Here is a 12,867-nt window from a genome sequence, read left to right as displayed (position 1 = left end):
TTCACATATAAAAATCACTTGTTTAATACAACTGTGAATGCAAAGATTTAATATAAGTGCTTGATCTGTAAAAAATTTAGATTAATGTCAGTACCTCATACTGCGGAAGCCAACTACCGGTTTTCTTTTTTAAAAAGCAACTGTTCCAACTCTTCATTCCTGGTTTCTTAGTCAATTTCTAGATAAAATAAAGCATTTCCTCTAATCTTGTAGTGTATCTTTTTAAGAAACAGTTTGCGGGGGATGTGTGTGTGTTGGGATGTGTGTGGGGATGATAGGGCACAGCAGGGAAAAGGGAGACTTTGTCAAAGGTATTTTTTCTAATGTTAATAAGTTACATCTAATTGTTCCTCTTTTTTTTTTTCAAATAGCTATTTATCATTTTATTAAACCAAACCTGATTGGTTGGCATGATTTCCCATTACGTAAATCATACTGTTCACCTCCAAATAGACTGTGTTTGTTTAAATGTTCAACAATTATACCATTCATTACAAATTCTATCCGCTTCCCTGACCTTGAAGTAAAAATGGACAATCTGTAATCAACAAGGACCTCCACTGGAATGCCTTGTGTGGATTGATTACACAGAAGTTATTTGTAATGATAAGACATACATTTCAGTCAGCCAATGGTAGAATATTAATGTGTGCTTGGAAAAATAAAGTTCTTTGTGAATATCATCTAGTATTCTGTGATCAAAAAGTATTCAAATTTTCTAATTTTGCAATTTTTACTATCAGAAAAAATTGTGAAGTATTAAACTTAATTCTATCCAAAGGAATGCAGTCTAAAATTTTCACTAGAAATCCTTGGGCCAGCAGTTCACAAGACTGATTACAAATATTCATATATGTTCAACTTTAGAATACTGTCCGTGAAAAGAACAGAGTGTAAGAACAACTGAACCCGATCACAAGATGCATTCATCATAGAGATTTACTGTATTGTACTATCCATTTACATGAGCAATTGAGGCACTTTATAGTAAGGAAAGAAATAACTGAGTAAACTCTCTTGGTCTTATAAAAAAAGAGGGCAGTGTACTGCAGTAGTTAAAAAATTGGATCATGGGTCTGGTTTAAGTCAGGTTTCCTAGGAAAGCATGAGATGAGTTTTCTTGTCCAGGTGATTTATTGGGCTGTACTCTCTAAAGAAGAAAAGTGAAGGAAGTAGGATAGGTCAGGAGAGGCAAGAATGTGGCTCAGTTAGAGACTAGTTTCAGTTTGATCCCACAGGAATGCTCTGGAGCACAAATTGCACCACAGAATTAGCCCTACCTTGAAGCAAGTGGTTAGTCCTTTATAACTCCCTATCATTGAGTCATTGGTCAGGATCTGCCGGTAGGAATTGGAAGAAACATAGTCTCTCAGAAGAGAGTAACTCTCTGAATTATCAGCCCACAGTCATATGAGCTGGAGGATGAAATGGACAGCAGGGTAAGGTAGATATAGCTGCACATCATCTTCTACAGGGCTTAATTGTTCTGGCTTTTAATCACCACATAGCTATTACCTATGTGACACTTGGTGAGTATTTAAGTTCTCTGGTCTTGGGTTCCTTATCTATAAAATTGAGGAGAATAACCCTTGTTTCTCAAGGTTATTTCAAGGATAAAAAGAAAATAATGCATAGGGCTGGTGCTGGTAAATGTGCTCAGTAAATAGATGCTTTACAAAATGCTAAATGGCTAGAAGGCAAGAAAGATTTAATGAATGATATGGTTTTTTTTTTTTCAATAAGACACTGTCCTTGGCAAAACTCCACAAGTAAGGAAATATTTTTGGGTTCCCTTCCAGTAGAGCATGACACAATAAAGACATTCTTGCCTATTTTTATAGATGTCTGTGCAAGTGCCTAGTCTCCAGCAACTCAGTGGTGGTACTTACTGAAAAAGCCCAAGTGGTGGGGTTAGTGTGTGATTCTCATGACAGCAGCAGCCTCGCCAAGAAGATATGGAAGAATTTGCAGAAGTCATACCATTTAGCATAAGGGAACTAGAATGGAAAGAAAGTGAAAAATGGTTGAACCCTTGCAGTAGCTGACCAAATTTGTTTGTGAGGATATGAGACACTTTTTGGTGGTGGTTGGGCAGGCAGTAGTGGGTTAATACACAAGACTCAGATCCTGTAATAGTAAAAAGCGTTGGTGGTGAGCTACAGAATAATAGCAATAGGTGCCTAAGGACTACTGCTTTGTCATTTTTATTCATGTGATATATATTAGACTAGGTTAAAGATACAAGTACAGGTTCAGAGGTGACATCTGTGATTGGCATTAACTTGGGCCAGCTTGCCTAGAGCACTATTCTAGAGTATTAAAATATATCAAAGAATAAAACACAAATGCCTGCTACATGAGTTTATACTTAGCAGAAAATAAACATAATATATAAGCAAATAATACACTGTAATATGTTAGAAGCTGGTAATCACTATGAATTTTGGAAGTATATAGAGTAGGGTAGGGCATGCTGGAGAGTGAAGGTGGTAACCACTATGAATTTTGAAAGTATATGGAGTAGGGTAAGACATGCCAGAGGATGAAGGAGCAGTTTGCTGTATTAAATAGGATGGGCATGAGAGGCCTTACTGAGAAGGTAAGAGTTAAGCAGACACATGGAGAAGGTAAATGAATTAGTCTAGTGAAGATCACCAGGAGAGCATTTCAGACAGAAGGAACAGCTACAGCAAAGGACTTAAAATAGGAGAGAATCTAGCATGTTTAAGGAAAAGAGAAAGAGGAGTGAGCAAAGTGGATAGTGGTATGAAATGAGGTCACAAGGGTAACAAGACGAAGAGGAATGAATGAAATAGGGGGATTAAAAGTAGAGGGATGCTTTGCATGGTTGTTGCTGACCCTCCTTTTGTGGCCTGGCTCCTGCTCTCCATACCTGCCAGATTGGAATAAGCTACCACTGTTCACTTCTTGAATGTCATCTATTGCCTGCAATTACCTCTTGTTGTGCCTTTCCTGGAACAAACTTAGCACTCTCTCCCCCATCTCCTAGTGCTAAATCCTACTTAACTTTGGGGTATTCTTAGGATTTTCCTACAACTAGGATATTTTTCTTCTTAGCCTTTTCACCTCACCCTTTTCCACCTCACCTTCACCACCATGACCACCACCACCCTTGCACCCTCCCCGATCCAAGAGCCTTTCATTTTTTTAAGAGACAGGATCTAGCTCTGTCACTTAGGCTGGAGTGCAGTGGCACAATCATAGCTTACTGTAACCTCAAACTCCAGAGCTGAAGTGATCCTTCTGCCTCAGCCTCCCAGTGAGCTGAGATTACAGATATGAGCCACTACACCCAGCCCCAAGAGTCGTCTTCTGTTGTATGCATTCCCATGCTACTGAGTGGATCCTGCCATCAGACTCTTAAGGCCATTCCCATTAAAATATAATTAAGTTTAACAAGGCTTTTATGTTTCTTATAGGTATCTTCAACCAGCACATAACAACTCACCTTTGTTATCTAAAAAAGTAGAGAATTTTATGGAATGACTATAATCTGAAAGACGATGTTTAAAGCATAGTAAAGACATTTACAACACAATATTCCTTCTTTGTCTTTCTCAAAGCCTAGTTTGGTGTCAAGAAATATTTGTTGAACAATTGTGGAACAAAACAGACCTGGTTGCAAATCCAAGCTCAAATTTAGTGATTCTAGGCAAGGTAATTAAATTTCCTGACCCCATTAGGCTGCAAAATCAGCCTAACATGTAATTCTCAGCGTGATTTTCAGACTTAAATAAAATAGCATAAAAAGGCCCCACATTTTATAGGTGCTTAATGGTCATTCCATTTGCATCTTAAATATACCTTCCTCTTTGTGTTGCTGCTTTCAGTTTACCTTGCTCACAATACTCAGCAAGAACCTATGAAGCTTCAGAAAATCTATTCTTTAGTTCATTACAGTTTAATAAATCACATAAGTCTGTTCAACCTGGGCTACAAGAACATAAGAAAAGTGTTGGCCATAAAGTCAAGTCAGAGCAAGGAGACAGCTGCTCCTCTTTCCCAAAATATAATAAATACCATTCAATTAGCCCTTTTTGAAGATGTTTGTTATCCATATAACGAATTATGAGAGACACATTTCTAAAATTTTTCTCAGATGTCAAAAACATCATATCTATATTACCATTTTATTTTAAAGTGACAATTCCAAACATGGTTTTAAACCAAACACATGCAGCTTATAATGAGCTTAAATTACTGTGTGCATAGAAATAAACATAAACTTTTCTAAACAAAAATGATATGTGCCAGTGGTCATTTTCTTCAGGTTCATAAAAACTGTTTTAAGAGCATTCTATGGCAGCAATAACTGCATAAATCCATTTTCTAGAGTTAAGTTGACATTTTCTACAACCTTGAAACACTGAAAAATGAAAGCTATTTTGACATGGTAGCAAACAATCAAGTCTACTAAAGATAAATAATCATCTCATTTTGTTTATTTACAAAACATTGTAGAAATGTTAAAATTGGGGCCTTACTTCCTGGTAGACCCTCGCCATCTTAGAACTCCTGGGTCTGTAGAGGCAAGTGACCTCAGGCCAAGCCCTGTAGGTCAGACTCCATCATGGGTCCCAGATTGGGAGGAAGTGGCTTCTCCACTCTTGACTATTAGGAAGGCTGCAGGCAGAACTCCTAGGTCTATGAGTGACCAGCTAGTGGCACAAGGCTGGAACTGCATGCCCTTTCCCCTTACTCCTGTTCACCAGACTCTCTAGTTTACAGGTTTTTATTACCTACTTCCCCTTACTGTTGCCCCTGGATCCTTGGGTTCAGAATATCTCTACTGCTTTGTGCTTAGAGCAGTAAAATGTAGTGCAATGAAAAACAATGTGGAACCTTTGAATTAGAATATCTGGCCTTTCAATTCCATTGAAGGGTCCTTGATTTAGGGCAAGTTGTTTTAATCTATCCAAATTTCAATGCCTTCACCTGTTGATATGGTTTGGCTCTGTGTCCCCACCCACATATCATCTTGTAGCTCCCATAATTCCCACATATTGTGGAAGGGACCCTGTGGGAGATAACTGAATCATGGGGGTGGGTTTTTCCCATGCTGTTCTCATGACAGTGAATAAGTTTCACAAGATTTGATGGTTTAAAAATGGGAATTTCCCCTGCACAAGCTCTCTCTTTGCCTGCTGCCATCCATATAAGAGGTGACTTGCTCCTCCTTGCCTTCTGCCATGACTGTGAGGCCTCCCCAGCCATGTGGAACTGTAAGTCCATTAAACCTCTTTCTCTGCCCGGTCTCAGGTATGTATTTATCAGCTGCATGAAAATGAACTAACACATCTGTAAAATGGAGATTATAGCCCCACCTGTCACTGAGTTGTTTGTGATAAATTGACATAGTTCACATCTCTCCCAAAATGGAATATGCCCTTTAAGTTTGGAAAGGCATCCTATTAATTACTGACAGAATATCAGGAATATCATCAAATCTTGATGAATAAAATAAAGTAGATATAACACATCTCTAGAAAGATTACTTATACTATTTATACCCTGGCATTTGAAGTACTTTTTATTTAGAACAGTAGTAAAAATGGATAAGGAAAGTGAACGATGATGGAAAACCAGACCAAGAAAATTCCTTGAACTTTTTTGAATACCTTAATCAAATTGAATTGTTAGAAATACAAGAATACCTTATTCCCACTGGTACTCAAAGTCTCTGAATAAGCAATTCTGATAAAGATGAGTGAGAAGCAAGATGAAAAAAATGAAGAGTGATATGAATTGCAAGAAAAAAATGTGTGAAAAGATCTAAGTAAATTGCTTATTTGGGCTACTGAAATAAATCCACTTTTTAACAGGAGCGCACCAAAATCCACCAGATGTCCATAGAAAAAACTGAAAATCATGAACTGAAGGCATGTTTCTAGCCTTACTATAGTGCGAAGGCTACTTTCTGAAAAAGCCAATCATGTGAACAACACTAGGGACAAAGATGAATATACCCTTCTTCATCGAGCAGTCTACAATGGACACTTAGATATCATCCATGAGGTGACTGCACAAGGGGCAGATGTTCATCCAGTGACTGTGGATAGCTGGATACCCCCGTACAACGCTTGTAAGTGTAATAACACTAGAGTGGCTTCTTTCTTCCTTCCACATGATGCAGCTATGAATGCCCAAACAAAAGGCCTCTGAACTCCGTTGCATCTTGCTTCTGGGAACAAAGATAGCAAAGATACCCTAGGACTCCTCCTGATGAACCCTTACATCAAACCAGGTCTGAAAAACAACTTGGAAGAAACAACATTTGATATCACCAAGAGGATAAGTATCTATTACTACCTCTTTAAAACTGTGGAAGGCTGTACAAATTTTTCACCTCAATCTTAACAAGTACATAACCCTCTTACTTGAGGGTAGAGGGTGAGAGGAGGGTGAGGGTTGAAAACTACCTATCAGGTATGACTACACTCAATACCTAGGTGACAAAATTATCTGCATATGAAACCCCAGTGACATGCAATTTTTTCACCTCAATCTTAACAAGTAAGTAACCCTCTTACTTGAGGGTGGAGGGTGAAAGGAGGGTGAGGGTTGAAAACTACCTATTAGGTATGACTGCACTCAATACCTAGGTGACAAAATTATCTGTATATCAAACCCCAGTGACATGCAATTTACCCATATAACAAACCTGCACATGTACCCCTCCACCAAAATAATAGTTGAAAAATTAAAGGGAAAAAAACCAATCTGGATAGAAACAAAAAGCATAAATATAAATATTCAAGAAAAATAAGCTATAGCAAAAAATAAATTTTAAAAAATCAAAATATGAAAAAATATGAAAAAACTTAATAAAAATGACTTAATTTTATTATAAGAAACAAACTCATGATTAATTCCAACAGAAAAAAATACTTGACATGAATCATATCTGTGAGTTTTTAATTTCAAAAAATAACAACAAAATATACATTACTTCCTGCATATAATTTATAATTACTCAGGGTAATGCATTTTATAAAATAGAGCTATAAAAATGTTTCAGAAATTCTACTAACCAAGAGAACTAGCTTTCATAAAATATGGTATCTCAGAGACCATTGTTAAGACATTAAGAAACATTAAACATAGAGTTTTAAAGTTTTAAACCTTTGCCTTGGTGAGAAAATTTGTAACGTTAACATTTGTTTCAATTCTTCTGCAATTTAATTAATATTTATCCTAAAGTAAAGACATCTATACTGGCAGGTATCTAAGGAAGTACAAATGGTCTGGTTGTATGTAAATCTAGGTTTAAGTCCCAGAACTTTTTGATACAAGCTTGATCTCATATTCCCAAATTATCAAATGCAAATAATCACATCTACCTCTATTTCTCAAAGAATTTATGAGGAAATCAGAAGTATATAATATGTATGAAAATACTTAGAATTATTTGAAAGGGTGACTTTACAAATTTGAATTAACCATGTGGTTTATTATTATTGGCATAATTAGAAAGAATAAGAGAAATAGCACACATTTATTTAGTTTTATCATTAGGTAATGCACTGCCTATTATAATAAATATATCATTCATGAGAATGTAAGGAAGTTATATGGAAGATCACTCACATGAGACGGCTCAGTGTTAAATCTGTCTGTGGCTTTATTTCTATACTACAGTAGAGTGGCTGAGAAGAGAGTCGATTCTGGAGACAGACAGACCACCTGAATTGATTTCTGGTTCTACATTATTTAGTTGTGTGATCATGGTCAAATTTCTTAACTTCTCACTGTCTTAGTTCCTCATTTGCAAAATGGTAATAAACAAAAGTACCACTTTGATAGGGTTTTCACAAGAAAGACATGAATTTGTGGCAGTCACTGTTGGCTGTCTAATTCAAAACCCATTCTCAACCTTCTTTTCCTTTCTCCTATTCTGGTATAAAGGCAGAAAAAAATGTAATACATGATTTCCCTACCTCCCTTGCAACTAGGAGTGCTAAGTAATAGTGCCAGCAGAGGAGACCTAAGCAGAAATCTGTTGGAGCTTCTAGGAAAGCTTTGGTTTTCCTGATAAAAAGAGACAGATGTATCCAGGTCCATCCTTTCCTTCCTTTTTCTTGTCTTTAACACAAACATGCTTCCTGGACCTGGGAGTGACATCTTGCAACCAAGAGGATGAGGCCAAGAGAGCAATGTAGATGCTATGAGAAACCACTGTGCCACTGAACCAATGCCAGTTTCCACACTCCTTTTAACATGAAAAGCAATGAACCATAGGTTTTTAAGTGACCAATACTGAATACTGTCACTTGTAGCTAGAAGTATTCCTTAACTGATAGAGTTAATATATGTAAAATGTTTGGAAATTGTTCTTAGTCACTGTAAATGCTCAATAAATTTTAGTTATTAGTATTATTTTCCAGTTAATGACATTTTGATATTACAATTGATATTACATTTGATATTATAATTGAATTTGAATAAGTGATATATATTTGTCTAATTTATGTATTCTTTCTTATAATTTCAACATAGAGCTATGTTATTTAAAATTCATTGTATTTTATACACATGATAAATGATTCTCTCTTGTAGTGAATAAGCTGTCTAAAAGCCCATTTTTTGCTATCTACTTTAATTCAAGAGCCCATTAAATCTGTTGAGTTCTTTTTGGTTTTCATCAATATATTAGAATTTTAAACTGTTCTATAGTGAAGCAAGTTTTGGAAATGATGTTCTAAAATTTCATTAGTTACCTTTTAATCCATTTTTAAAAACTTATAATTTTGCAATGTTTTTAACACTAACATGTTCATGCATTTATGTGTTATTGCTCTTCCCCAGCAGTCTATTGGGACTACAGTTTACAAAATATAATTTTTTGTTGGAGTAAAGGTTAGCATAGTCTTAAGACACTCTTCTACCATACCTATATGCAATGTAGTAGGGTATACATTAAAAATCTAGGAAGAAAAAAAAATGAGATAAAAGTAAACAAGTTCCCTAGTTATTCAAACAATAAATAGACATAAAATCAAAGAAAATTATTCCAGGAAACAGATCATTCAAATTGTGAATCTATATATCACTCTACACTTACATTCATTTTAGAGTTTAATTAGCACTGTTTACATTATAAAGTCCAAACTGATACTCTTAATTTCAATATTTGACCTCCTCCCCCACACAAATACATCCCTACTTTTCCACCGCTTTCCCCCGACGAAGTAAATGCAACAATTCACCCAATTGTTCAGGCTTAAAATTCGGATGTCATCCCTGACCAGCCTTTCCCTATCATCCCACTTCCAATGTATTAGTGAATCTTAATTGCTATCTCTACAAAATGTATAAATCCTGAATCTGACATCTAGCCACCTCCACAGATAACCACTAGAGACTCAGTTTCCTACATCATCCTTTCACAACCATTTTCATCCATGGACTCCATACTAGAATATTTGAAGAAACAAAAAAAGACGAACATTTTCATTTACCACTACTTCCTTGTAGTATATTAGTTAATGCTTCTTAGCCAAAATCCATCTTCATCATTTTCTGATAAATTTTTTCCTCTTTAAGAATTTGTTTTGTTCTCTGACCTAACCATATTCCTTAAAGAAGAAAATAAATCCAGAAAAGAAGCCAGTCCTGTTTTCACAGCTTCCGTGTTCCTACTAGATTTAGACTTGTTGTCTGATATCTTTCTTCCACAACCTTTTCCAATCTTGGCTATATATTAAAATCACCAGAGGAACATTGAGAAATATCAACTCCTGGACTCTACTCTCAAAGATGTTGACATACAGTACATGGTTTCAACTGGGGTTGACTAGAATTATCTCCAGGGAATTCTAAGCAGCAGATAAGGTTGAGAATCTAGACTGTTATATTAGACTCTTAACTGGTGCTCCTGATTCTATGCTTGCTCCCATAAATACAGTCTTTTCTCCTTGTAGCTAGAGTTACCTTTTAAAATGGTAAATCAGAGCCTTGAAACTTTCTATCACAATAACAATAAAACCTCAAAGAGGCCTTCTCTGAAATTCCTATTTTAATTCTGATTTGCTTCCATTATTCTCTATCTCATTTACCTGGTTAATTTTTCTGTGTAGAATTTATCATTACCTAGTATTTAATTATGTATTTATTAATTTATCTTGCTAGACTATAAACATTTGGAGGTCAAGGATCTTGCCTTGTCTTCCTCACAACTTTATTCCTGATGCCTAAACAATATAGTAGCAGCATAGTAACTATTTGTGGAATCAATTAATGCTATATTTTAAAAAGCAGTTGCTAATCTTTCCCCTTGACTATCTTGTGCACATAATTTCTAATAATTGAAAAAAATTGATTTACCATTTTTATGCCTCTAAAATTATCTCCAAAAGAGACAATTAAATTCAGGATCCCAACAGAACTTTTTCAAACTATTGAAAATAAGAATTGTAAAAATATGATAACATTAACTTTAAAACTAATTCCCCGCAAAATCCACCATCATCATTTGTAATATTAAAACAAACTACTAGCTAATCATTGCATATTGTCTGAGTGAAAGCTTGAAAGTTTAAAAAACAAACTCAGGAACTAGGAAGAAGAGCCTAAATCTGAGTAATATTTATTACTGTGATACAGCTGGTTTCTCACCCTCTTTGTTTTACCAGTTTCCTGTCATCAGTGAACCAAGCAGAACACTGAAGTCATTAACCCAGTGTGTAGGTGGCATTCTGACCCACTCCAGGAAATCGTCTTGGGGGAATTCCCAAATCTCTTCAGACAAAACCAAATTACTGATTTCTTATCTGGCCAGGAATAAAGCTTGTGATTTACCTGTAAATGAATCATAGCTCATTCCGAGTCTGATTTACTAGTCCGAAGATGAAATCTCCTTTGGAAAGGAATGTTTCCCTCTACAGAGAGTAAAACAAATGGTGGAAACAAGTATTCCCCTAGGGAGAGAGTGCTTCTGTGAGCATTATACTTTCCAAGTAACATCTGAGCACCACTATGAGAACCAACAGTCTGGTGTTAGTTTAGAAAGTTCCACATCTACGACCTTGGGCAGTTGATATGACCTTCCTTTTCCTCAGTTTCCTCATCTATAAAATGGAGATGATAGTATTTACCTTAAAAAGCTATAGTGAGAATTATATGAATTAGTGACTACAAAGTGTTTAGAAAAGTGTCAAGGCACATGGAAGTGCTATTTAAGTATTGGTAATCACTAGCCTGGTGCAGTGACTCACGCCTATAATCCCACCACTTCCGGAGGCTGAGGCAGGAGGATCATTTCAGACCAGAAGTTTGAGATCAGCCTCGGCAATGCAACGAGACTCCATCTCAACAAAATTTAAAATTAGCCTGCATAGTGGCATACACCCAGCTACTCAGAGGCTGAGGTGGGAGGATTGCTTGAGCCCAGGAGGTTGAGGCTGCAGTGAACAGTGTTCATGCCACTACACTCCAGCCTGGGCAGCAGAGTGAGACCCTGTCAAAAAACAAACAAACAAAAATCGCTAAAAGCATGGACTGCAGAGCCAACTGTTTCCTGTCTTCCTGGGTAGATAATATTGGGCAGATAACATTACCTTTCTGTGCCTCTAATTCCTTCCGTAAAATTGAGATAGCATATACCTCAATAGGACTGTGTGAGTATTGTGACTTAATATAAGAAAAGTCCATAAAATGAATTTATTATCATTATTATTGCTGTGATTGTTATCTTAGACTATGATTCAGTGAAAGATTTTTGAAGCATTGATCTCTTCCATGTCTCCTGCTTCTTTAGTTACTATTTCTTAGGCCCTTGAAGTCATCCCTTTCCTTTAGTGGCTTCCTAAAGAAATAATCAATCCCCAAACCAAGAAAAGTTCATTATTACCTACCTTCTGAAGTTTACTTCTACCATTTCAGCCATCTCAGCCGCAGCCTAGTTCTGAGCCCTTGCTGGAGAGCACACCCACAACCATCTAATCTTTGACAATCCTGACAAAACCAAGCAATGGGGAAAGGATTCCCTAGTTAATAAATGGTGTTGGGAAAACTGGCTAGCCAAATGTAGAAAGCTGAAACTGGATCCCTTCCTTACAGATTATACAAAAATTAATTCAAGATGGATTAAAGACTTAAATGTTAGACCTAAAATCATAAAAACCCTAGAAGAAAACTCAGGCAATACCATTCAGGACATAGGCATGGGCAAGGACTTCATGTCTAAAACATCAAAAGCAAAGGCAACAAAAGCCAAAATTGACAAATGGGATCTCATTAAACTAAAGAGCTTCTGCACAGCAAAAGAAACTACCATCAGAGTGAACAGGTAACCTACAGAATGGGAGAAAATTTTTGCAATCTACCCATCTGACAAAGGGCTAAAATCCAGACTCTACAAAGAACGTAAACAAATTTACAAGAAAAAATCAAACAACCCCATCAAAAAGTGGGCAAAGGATATGAACAGATACTTCTCAAAAGACATTTATGCAGCCAACAGACACATGAAAAAATGCTCAGCATCACTCGCCATCAGAGAAATGCAAATCAAAACCACAATAAGATACCATCTCACACCAGTTAGAATGGCGATCATTAAAAAGTCAGGAAACAACAGGTGCTGGACAGGATGTGGAGAAATAGGAACACTTTTAGACTGTTGGTGGGACTGTAAACTAGTTCAACTATTGTGGAAGACAGTGTGGCGATTTCTCAAGGATCTAGAACTAGAAATACCATTTGACCCAGCCATCCCATTACTGGGTATATACCCAAAGGATTATAAATCATGCTGCTTTAAGGACACATGCACACGTATGTTTATTCTGGCACTATTCACAATAGCAAAGACTTGGAATCAACCCAAATGTCTATCAATGATAGACA

The 12,867-nt window shown here is 36.3% G+C and overlaps 1 pseudogene; it reads left to right on the top strand.

The window, feature by feature from the left end:
• The first annotated feature begins 2,002 nt into the window (after positions 1-2,002).
• Positions 2,003-8,570, top strand: LOC100429985 (ankyrin repeat domain-containing protein 49-like; annotated as a pseudogene).
• The last annotated feature ends 4,297 nt before the right edge of the window (positions 8,571-12,867 follow it).

The sequence above is a fragment of the Macaca mulatta genome, chromosome 3 (assembly GCF_049350105.2).
Source record: "Macaca mulatta isolate MMU2019108-1 chromosome 3, T2T-MMU8v2.0, whole genome shotgun sequence".
Lineage (NCBI taxonomy): Eukaryota > Metazoa > Chordata > Mammalia > Primates > Cercopithecidae > Macaca > Macaca mulatta.
The sequence above is the reverse complement of the archived record's forward strand: the minus strand, read 5'-3'. Positions and strand labels throughout refer to the sequence as shown.